The sequence below is a fragment of the Schistocerca americana genome, chromosome 3 (assembly GCF_021461395.2).
Source record: "Schistocerca americana isolate TAMUIC-IGC-003095 chromosome 3, iqSchAmer2.1, whole genome shotgun sequence".
NCBI classification, from domain to species: domain Eukaryota; kingdom Metazoa; phylum Arthropoda; class Insecta; order Orthoptera; family Acrididae; genus Schistocerca; species Schistocerca americana.
The window spans coordinates 987,773,514-987,784,510 of NC_060121.1; positions in this window are offsets into that span (position 1 = coordinate 987,773,514).

A 10,997-nucleotide genomic window follows, 5' to 3' on the forward strand; every position below is an offset into this window, starting at 1 on the left:
TTTGTCAAATATGGTGGTAGCTTTCACACTGTTGTCGTAAGATCTGTAACAAAGTGATACCATCTCGGAGTCCACTGCAGAGTTGGGCTTAGACTGTGGTTTTAGATACTCATAGACAGCAGTGTGCCAACTCTGAGAGAATGTAGTCCGTCCATTGAGCTCAATACCATGGTGGTTGGAGGCATTTAGGCTCGATAATCTATTGTCGCCAGAAGGATGACAGTGCCAGAAAAGCATTTACGCCCATGGCAGCATGTCTGCAGCTCAAATTTGAACACAATGGTTCTAAACTTTACCAATTTATGCCATCTTGTGGCTTTAATAATTTAACTGATTGATGAACATTAAAAATAATCTGCCCCACCATCCAATGGTCCTTTACCTATGCTACGCATTGGCAGATCCAGATAGCTGAGGAATATCCACATTAATATATGAATGCGCCAAATAAGATTACCAAACTTTCAGTTAACTATGCAATAGGTCTGTGAATACCATCACTGGCTTCACAATTCAGCTTACCATATTAATCTGTGGTTGGAAACATGATTACTATGTAATTACACACACTTTCTCTGTATAGAACTGGACTTTCACAGATGCTGAGGCTCCTCAAAGTTTTCATTCTTTTTCTTGTCCTTCTGCACTACTTCCCTTGTGAGCCACTGAGCAAACTGGATGCAATTAGACACCATTGCTCGACTAACTCATGTACTATTATCGTTATCATCCAAGTCCTTGCAGCCAATATAGCAGTCGGGTAAGTTTTCATTTGACTAAGCATGTACTGAGTTATGCTAATGAGGTGGTACACAATCTTGCTGGAAAATAAAGTTCAGTGGTTCAACTTCTTCCAATGGAGGAGAGAACCATAGTTCTAGCACATCGATGTAAGAAACACCAGTCACAGTTGCTTCACCAAAAAGGAAAGGCCCATAAACTTTGTCAGAATATGGCATAAGAAACATTCAGTTTAGGGGATTGTCATTGCAACTGTACCATCTTGTTGCAATTTGCTGACCCCAGATCCACACATTGTGTTTGTCCATGTTTCCACTTAGATGAAATGTGAATTGATCATTGAAGACGACATGATCCAAAAAATTTTAGTCAGGTAGCAACATTTCATTTGCAAAAGTTTGTATGTTCACATAAGTCTATAGGCTTTATAACTTGTAACAGCAATCTTTAAGTCTCCACATATAAATTACTGGAATTGCTACTTCACAACCAGCCTTCTGAATAGAGTTCTTGGGGCTACACATGAAAGAATCTCACTCGTTCAGCAGGTTCTTCAGTCACTCTTGGTTATTCCATGCTCTTCCTTTGTGCAAAGGAAACAAAACTGTTTTTAGTTCCTCTTTCATTTGATGTATTATGTATAATTTTAAGTTGAACGTAAATGCTACAAAGCCTTAATAAAACCCTGATAGTCATTTTGAAACACCCTGTGCCTGTATCAGGACAGGTGGCACAGGCTGACGCAACTTGTTAGTTTGGAAAGAAATAATAATAATACTGCTAAGATAAAGAAATTATTCACTGCTTCAGCATACTGATTTCTTAGTCATCCTAAGCCTAGTCATTATTTAAGCCCTCACTCTAGTTTCGTTCTTGTGTAATGCTCTTTAAAGTAAGTTACGTAGCACCATATATTCCTATGGAGGCAGAATATGTCATCTGTTAAGAGAGAACACTTCTCAGCAAAGGTACTGTCATTTAGATATTGTCCTAGAGGATCGGCAGTAATTTTTTACTCAAAATCCTCTACATGGCTCAGAAATTGAAGTATTAGTATTTGAGCTTAGATAATTAATTGATTTAACATTTCAGATATTAGTCCAAAGGTGATGTACACCACCATTTCCCATTTAAAATATGTATAATCTTTCATTTAACTATATATATTGTTTTTACACGGTATGCTATACATTGCAGAAAAGTTTGTTTACAACTGCCCCCATTAAGAATTCCATGAGGTAAATGCCATCTTTGTGGGAAACAAAATTATCTGCTACTTGTCAGATATATGTCAACTAATATTGAAAAACACACAGTGTACGAAAAAAAATCATATTTACAAGAAAGAATTAAAATATTGTTCCCTGCAAAATTATCCAATACAATTTTTAGAAACATAATCCCCATAACAGAATATAGTTCCACAATTTGAAATAGATTAAGTTCACAGCATTGTGATTATCTTTACAGTTTGATATTAACATGCAAAATAAACATTTTAATCGAACATATTAATGCTTATTACTCTTCAGTAAACATTATTTGGCAAGCCCAGTGTAACTTTGAGGGACCTTTACAAATAAAGCTATGAACTGAGCACAATTAATTGAAAATCAAAGAAATTTAATGTAACTCTGAGACTTTTCTTGCTCTTTGTGGTTCAACTACTTAATTTATCATAGTTGACATGTGTAGTCAAAGTAAGTGGATTAATGATGCTAGGGCAAAGTGGTTAGAGACTAAACTCACTTTCCAACTCTGCATACCAACTACCATTTTCTACATACACAGACCAGACTGTGGAAGGATGGAATAGAAGGCAAACAGTTCCGTTACTGACAGGAGTGGACTTAAGCCATTCGGAGAGACTAGTTCAGGTAAGCAGTGCTCTACTGTTAGCATCTGCTCTCAGCTGATAGCACAAACCTCTGTGAATAGAGCCGGTGATTAGTCCAGGTGGCCAACTGGTGGATGCCGTTGTCCACAAAGTAGTGTCTACAGCACAGTGTCTACAGCACAGTTTGCTGCAACAGTCACTTGTGTCTTGGTGGACAGTCTACTGATTCCCCTGGGGCCCAGCTGTCGGAGGCTCAGCCCTGAGCAGACCTCTCCCAGGCTCCAGGGTTAATTTTCACTACATCTTGTTGCCAGCATTATAAAATCAATAATAAAACACTATATTTCCTTACAAACTATTTGTCTCATGAATGCCTTTCTCCTTCAGTAATGCCTCTAGATGACTGGGTGTTTGTGTTGTCCTCATCATTTCATCATCATCATTCATGAAATTGGTGAGATTCGACTGAGCAAAGGTTGGGCATTTGTATGGGTGCTGATAACCGTGCAGTTGAGTGCCCCACAAGCCAAATTTCATCATCATCTTTCAGTGGTGTCACCCAGAGGTTTCCGATCATCTTGGGCTCATATTTACACATGAAAACGGTAACTTTTATCATAAAAATTATAGGTCTTGCCTTTCATTCCTCACTTAACCCACAATGCTTGAATTAAGGTGCTACACATCATTCTCGTGGAATCAATTGAACTTTTGTTTCTCCTTAAAACCATTCCTGAACATCAACTCCTGGACTTGTACATACAAGTGAATGCTAATAGACAAGATGCTTCTCTACACAAGGTGCCTTCTATTTATTCATAGGTTATCCTTTTATGGAAGTTTTGAGTCACTGGCTGAACTGGTGAAAACTGGCACAATCCTGTTGAATGCAGAGTTGTTATTGCTCTCCAGCTAAGTTTTCCTTTATATAAAGTAACCACAATTCTCATTCTATCTTCGTACCTGGCTGAACAACTTAAATATACTGCCACGAGCTGTTGTGCATGCAGTGTGGTGTAGTGGTTAGTGACTGGCGTATTGTGGGTCGTAAGTTCAAACCTGAACACAAATAATTATTTGTTATTTAGTATTTATTCTTTCTGGAATGTACTTGAAGTATGTTTGTTGGAATATTTGATTTTTGCATAAACACCAGCATCCTGGAATTAGGATATTTGTATAAATGACCCCAATTTCCGACCAGGTGGTCACTTCTGTTCTGGCTGTACATTGGTGTTGTTAACATACACAGTTACAATTCTAAGTATTGTATTTCATTGATTACCCTTTTTTCAGATTTGGACTAGTGGATTTACAATATTACATTGTTTGATGGATACACAGGTTACTTGAAAATATCCACATTACTGTGATTTCAATTGGGCAACGTAAAAAGTGTCATCTACAGTGATAGGAACCTGAATACAAGCAATACAATTGTTCCAAAGGTCTATATATTCAGGGGACCTATGGATTCCAAGCCAGCAGTAAGTCAATCTGCACATTAGTGATCTGTCAGTGTACTTCAGTTGTCAGTCAGGACCCAACAAAATGGCTGAAAGGATTTGATCAAGTTGCCCGGTGCAACAGGTTGTTCAAAAATAACAAAAGCAATGTCAAAGATGGGATGAATTCCAGCCGAACATAACAAAATGTTTGGTGACAACTGGCAACAAGTCTGCGTAGCAGAACATCTACTGAAGAACAGGACCCACTGTCATGGGGGAACAACAATCGTACATACAGAATTCTGTGGCATATGCCACATTGTGAATCTGCATGAAATACCAACGAAATGTCACACTTGATGAAGGAGATATACCAAGCTCTTCTGGTAAAGGATGGCGTGACTACTGAGGAACTCGTCAGATGGTATCAATGCATTGAGGAAAAGCAACTGCTGAGTGTCAGGTGAAAAACACATAACCACCTCCTGAATGCAATCCCTATGGCAGTTGTGGAAGATCATCATGACCTTGCCTCTCTCTCTCTCATGTAGTGAGAGAACAGGTGTAGTGTTTCATAGCTTCCAGGACTGTCAGACGGAGCAGGCCAGAGATGAATGTCAACTTAATGCATTAGGAGATAATGGAGAATATTGAAGAATAGGTGTATTGGTCTTTACCAGCTATCTCCACCACCACCCAGGGGAATGGACATTTATAGGACAGCAGGCAACACAACAGTGTTTATCTACTGTAGATGACCAGGACACATTGTATGCTACTGCAGAAAAGAAGGCGAGTTTTTGATGATTCCTATCCCATCAGATGTCACTCGTTACATCTGTTCTATTTACGCCAGTCAACTAAATACGACTACAGTCAATCTGTCGGTTGAAGCCCATCATTATATCTTGGAGGAAGTCAATTCAGTAGCCATTCCTCATTGTCATACAGAGGTACTAGTGTTTGTCTAACCACTGACTTCAGGAAAACTAAGCAAAGTGACCATTTATGGAAGTGAGGTGACCACAGATGCAAATCCTCCATGGACAACAATCTCTGAGATGAGATGTCACGAAATCTCATTGACGCCATACAGTCAGTGGCCAACTTGTCCAAGTGCTAGTCATCTTGGGATTTCATTTCTGTAGAGTAGGATGCTTGTAGTCTTAGCTAAAGAAGACTCTCCCATGATATGAAAGCGATTGAGTTGAAAGTTGCAAATGGGAAATACTTCCAGTGAAAGGTTGGCTCTGAGCACTATGGTACTTAACATCTATGGTCAACAGTCCCTCCAGTGAAAGAGACATGTATTGCAAGAATAATGATCGGTGATTAAACACAGTTCTTAAAATTTGTCATTTTAACAGAATATACCCAAGAACGTTTTTTTAATGGAACATCTTTCAGGCATCACAAGCAGCCATATACTGTGGAAGATCAGAGCTCCAGATTAATGAAGCTATTCCAATGAATTCATAACAAGCAATGCTCTTTTCTACTATTGAATACATTGTTATCCTGCCACCATCAACGAGAAGAGTTCCAGTCATCAGTTGCGATATTAAGCTGTTGTCAACTGGAAAAACCTACTCACTCACATGCCAGCAATGATGATAAGCATTCCAGGTGGTCCAGGAGAACTTTGGATCACTAACTGTCATGAGCAGCCACAACTCATCCCTGTAGGTGTGTAGAGAGAGCTGAAACCAGTCTAGGATCGGCAGCTTACTGTCATCAGTGAGGAATTATTCACCCAGAAAATGCTACAGAACTGCTAATTGGTTCTGGCCTGACTGAGGAAAAGACAGCCAAAGCAGCCCCTGGTAAACACTGTATCAGCACTGGGAATCGTACACTAGTTGCCAGACGCTCATATAGAGTTGAACCTTCAGAGATTCCTTCTTGCTCTCCTGTGGTCCGTGTGAAGGATGATAGCACATGGCACTCCAACATCCACTACCAGTGACTAACAGCATCTATTCCAGGTACTCTTACAAATACAGTGCTGCCTCATTCAGCATGTCTGATGTGCCACTGAGTACAGTGTCCATTTAGAGCAGGAATAGGAACAGGACACGCAGTGCGTCTCACCTTGGCTGCTCATGACACTTTGCTGGCAGTATCCATAAAACTACTGTCCTTGGTGATTTCTTCAATCAATACTATTTTATGGTAGTGAAAAACATTGTGAGTGAAATTCCAGACTCAGGTCAGATCCTACAGCCCATATGAAAAGATATAAGATGTTGCACTATTAAAAACTGGAAGTATGCCCAAAGTGTACTGCCAAAATAGTACATTCTTATAAACATTCAGAGTGTGCAGATATCTGTGACATGTCCTGCACAGGCGTAAAGAAAATCATTCTGCAGCTTACTCAGCCTCTAGCCACAGTAACCAATAGGTAATTATCGTTTAGTGTATTCCCAGAATTTCTGAAACTGGCATGGGCAGACAGTCTGCAAAAACGTGACCAATGTGAACTGTCCAGTTCAGACCAATTTCAGTAAGACCAGTTTTAGTTGAAAATATGGAGTCTGTAATGAAATTCCAGATATTAAGTTACTCTGGAGACAAAGAATTCTAGGTCACACAGTATGGTTTTTGCAAAGGAAAGTTTATGGTTACAGCAGCACTGATACACAAAGATGAGTGAGGAAACTGAAGACAGAGAGAAAGTGGCACTGACATACTGCGATGTCAGCAGAGCCTCCGTTTGCATCTCTCATGAGATACTGGTACTGCTTAGTAAGCTTAAGTGTTACAGTACTGGAGGTGTTACGGCAACTCTTCAATCTGACCTTGAAAACCAAAGGCGGGTGGTGTCAATCCATGGAAAAATCTCCCAAGAACAAAAATTGGAGCATGACATACTACACCAGGGATCCATCATTGGATTTTTCCTGATCCTGTTTCATGTCAGTGAATATAGGTCATAACAACCATATATTAGGTTGCTGATGACACCACCCTTCATGCAAAAGAAAGCACTGCACAAACACTAACAGCAACAGACTTGCTTTTTGAAAGCGTTATACACCAGAAATAAAATAAAATGAAGGAAGAAGAAACACATCACTGATATACAGCCTCAGCAACATTGGATGCTAGTATAATATGGAGGCTGTCAATCCACTGGCCTTCATGATTGATAGCAAACTATCAATGGATATGCATTCCATGAATGTGTGTACAATGCTCTCCCGCGTGGTATATCTTCTGCTGCGACTAAAGGCTGTAGTAACTGGTCGGTTGCTGCTAATAATGTGTTATATGCTATTTCATAGTCTCATTACTTTTGTTCTACAGTCATTGGGACACTGGAGGTACTAAAGAAGTGTTAATACTAAAAAAAAAAAGAGCATCACTTCAAGCCAAAGTACAACTCAACATGGCGCCAGTAGGATTGTGTGGTGATAGGATGCTCCAAAATCAGTTGAAATTAAATGGTTCTTCGTGCAGAAAGTGTAAAAAACATGTAGTCTATGGCGACGTCATTTATCCACTGCGCCAAAAACAGCGGGTGAAAGCTGCAGCTGATAGTTATTTATCCTTGCCGTAGTCGGCTTGGTTACGAGTTGTTTATTCTTGTTAGTTTTTGATCTGTGCTTGGAAAATAAAATGTTTTCTCATCTCATGAAAAAGCTGTTACTTCATAAAATATAAAGGCTCCCATAGTGGTGACCCCGAAAAATCGTAGAAGAAGCATAAAGAAAATATATATACCGACGAGAATAATGAATTCGGAGACAAAAGCATGGGGCAGTGGAATCAAGATTGAAGACTACAGTCTGTTCGACCAAGGATCGCGGTCCACGCCCTTTGATTCGCCACAAAACGGAACGACAGATGTTAACGCAAAAGATGGGAGTACCTACGCGCGACACGGAAATGTTAAGCTTTCCGCGTTCTGGCCGACGCGCCCCCAACTTTGGTTTACGCAGTCTGAGTGCATATTTCGGCAGCGTGGGGTGTCTAACAACATTGACAAATTTAATATAGTGGTTTCACATCTAAATTTAGAAGTGATAGAGCAAGTAGAAGAAACCTTGTCGCAACAAAATTACTTTGTGCTAAAGGAAGCTCTCATACAGCATTATACGTTGTCACCAGATTTGCGACTACAAAAAATTTTCGCATACGAAGATTTGGGCGACAAGACTCCGTCACAAGTACTCAAAGCCTTACGTACATTAGCCGGCCCGGAACTCCTGTCTGAAGAGTCTTTACGTCTAATATGGCTTCGTAAACTTCCTGCCAACATCCGTGCCGTCATTGCAGCAGAAACAGACTTACCACTGCAAGTCTTAGCAAAGAAGGCAGACAGCATCGCAAACACCTTAACCGAAGTTTCTGCGTGTTCCGAATTCAACTACAGCCAGGATAGAGGCCCAAGAACGTGTAGTCTGATGGAATCTGACGTCAGTGAGCCAGGAACATGCAACAATACTTCCCAACAGCAGTGCTCATCGGCCGAACCCACCATGCAGTAGCTGGCAGCACAAGTGGCAAAACTCAACGTGCAAGTAACTTCACTCCACCAGCAGCTGCGAAGTCGCAGTTGGAAAAGACGAAGAAATGCTATCCAACAGGATTTGACAGATCAATGGTGTTGGTACCACAGACGCTTCGGTAACACTGCCCGTCAATGTATTCAACCCTGCAGCTACCCAAACTTAAAAAGCGGGCGTTAAAGGGCGCTAACGTTCGTCAACAACAACATAGGCGCCCGAGTCATAGCGTGATTCAAAGAGGTGAAAACGCCACGGTATCTGCAGTCAACCAATCACACCGATTGTTCGTGTAGGACCTCTCTTCAGGTGAGAAGTTTCTGATTGACACAGGTTCAGACGTCAGTGTTTATCCAGGAAAGAGAGGTGATATACTCACGACAACAACGGAACATGTGCTGACTGCGGCAAACAATTCCAGAATATCTACCTATGGTGAGAAGCAGTTGGCATTACATCTGAATTCCAACTTCCATCCAAAATGGACTTTTGTGGTTGCTGATGTGCCGAGTCCTATAATTGGACTTTTTACGGAACTACCGACTTATGCCCGACCTGGTTAACCGTCGTTTGGTGACAGTTCCCACAGAAGGGATACTGCCTACTGCGTCTTCCGCGTCGGTTCAAGTGCAGTGCGATGTGCCCGCGTCTTTCCGCACGAAGATTTCCGGCTCCTCTACCGCGTCATCCGCGTCGGGATATTGTGATACGAGTTCGTACCCGCAATTAAGCGGGGCGCACACGTGTGCGTCACGCAAGAAGACACCCGACAGTCGTAACGATTCGTATACTGCAGGCAATATCAGAGCACTGTCGGAGGAATCACTTTTTCGTAAACTGCTTCAAGACTTTCCAGCACTTACCGAACCCCTCAACGCAACCAGGAAATGCAGACACAATACTCAACACCACATCAGCACGACACAAGGTCAACCTGTTGCCTTCCGCCCGCGGCGTCTGCCTCCAGAGAAGCTGCTCGCGGCGCGAGCTGAGTTCGACAGACTTCATGGGCATCTCCAATTCACGTGGTCCGTAAAAAAGACAATTCATGGAGAGTATGTGGAGACTACAGGGCGCTCAATGCCCGCACAATTCCCGACCGCTACCCAGTACCCAATGTGACTGATTTTAACAGTACGATTAGCAATGCCAAAATATTTAGTGTGATTGATTGCGCCGAAGCATTTTCCCAGATTCCCATGGCTCCATCTGACATTAAAAAAACAGCAGTTATCACACCATTCGGTTTGTTTGAGTACAATTTTATGCCATTTGGCCTCAGAAACGCTGCCCAAACATGGCAAAGATTCATGGATGAGGTGCTTCGAGAATTACCATTCGTATTTTGTTATATGGACATAATTTTAGTATTCTCTGGTTCTGTATATCAGCATGTCGAACATCTGCGGCAGCTTTTCCGCCGTCTGACAGAGTATGGCATAATTATTAACGAAACAAAGTGCACGTTTGGAAAACGCGAGGTTAAATTCCTGGGATATTTGGTTTCAGCAGCAGGCCTGTCACCTTTGCCTGAGCGGGTTGAACCAGTACAACAGATGCCCCTTCCCACAACTTACCAAGGACTTCGCAGATTTTTAGGCATGCTCAACTATTACAGACGTCACTTACCTAAATTAGCTGCCGCCCAAGAGCCACTCACAACGTTACTTGCAGGTAAAAATACAACAGGAAATCGTAATATTCCATGGAGTCCAGATGCTGAAGCAGCTTTCCATGACTTAAAGAAATGTCTTTCTCGGGCAACACTACTGGGACAACCAAGATTGAGCGCTCCTTTAGCGCTCATGGTTGATGCGAGCCAAACAGCAGTGGGTGCAGCGCTACAGCAAGAAGTTGATGGCAGATGGCAGCCGCTCGCATTTTTCTCTAAAAACCTGACTCGACAGCAGCAAAAATGGAGTGCTATTGACCGTGAGTTGCTTGCTATTTACTTACCCATAAAGCATTTTCGCACGTCTGTCGAAGGGAGGCACTTTGCAATTTTTACCGATCACAAGCCGTTAGTAGCTATATTTGAACGAGACACAGAGCTCAATTCACCACGCCAGTGCAGGCAAGTCGAGTACATTGCACAGTTCACAACTGACGTGCGTCACATTTCAGGAAAAGACCACCTGGTCGCAGATTGCCTGTCTAGGAATTGTGCCAGTTTAAATTCAATTCGTTGGACCGAGTTAGCATCTAAACAACGAGAAGATCCTTTCTTGCGCCGTCTAATAGAGTAACAGAGAAACTGCGCTGCAGCTCAGACGTGTGTCTGTCCCAAATGTTCCAGACGGAATTTGGTGTGATGTAGCAAAAGGAAAGGAGCGACCTTACATACCAGAAGAATATCGTCGCGAGATTTATAGTGCACTACATAACCTATCACATCCAGGAGTACGAGCAACAGCCAAGTTAGTTTCCTCCAAAATAGTGTGGCCTGGAATACAAAAAGAT